Genomic DNA, 584 nt, shown 5'->3' on the forward strand with positions numbered 1-584 from the left:
AAGAGAGATTTAAATATTCTATAAAGCTTCTAAAGCTTTCAAAATTCAACATTAAAACCTTTAAAAAAAATGATTTCCAGCTGAGTAAAAGTTAACCGCCTTTTCCTTGCTTTCCCACTCGCGTGCTTGAAAAGTCCGAGGAAACAGAGGTCAGATCCTAACCGCTGGCGTCCCGCCCCACTGAGTAGTGGGAACAGGAAGAAAGGCGCCGCAGGGGGTCGGAGAAGAGAACGGGTGGGCGGTGATTACTCTTGCGGAGAAAAAATCAGGCCATTTAGGGGAGGTGCTTGGCGAGGCTGGGAGTCCGGCTCGGCTGGAAGCGAGCCTGGAGAAAGAATTAACTGGAAATTAGCCAGAGTGGCCGCGGTGCCGCGGTAAAAGTCCCCGCGGTGCCCTCGCGAGCCGCCGGCTGGGGCAGGTTCGCGGCTGCTGCAGCCCTACTCGGACTCCCAGTAGGTGCCGGGGAAGGGACGCGCCCGGGGAGGCTGAGCAGAAGGCGGTGGGCGGGGAGGAGCAAAGTGGGTGCAGGGGGCGGGCTTGAGAGGTTTTTGCAGGCTGGAACTTCTCTCCTCCCTTTCGCGGCT

This window comes from Lontra canadensis, unplaced genomic scaffold (genome assembly GCF_010015895.1).
Source record: "Lontra canadensis isolate GAN:19392208 unplaced genomic scaffold, GSC_riverotter_1.0 scaffold9, whole genome shotgun sequence".
Lineage (NCBI taxonomy): Eukaryota > Metazoa > Chordata > Mammalia > Carnivora > Mustelidae > Lontra > Lontra canadensis.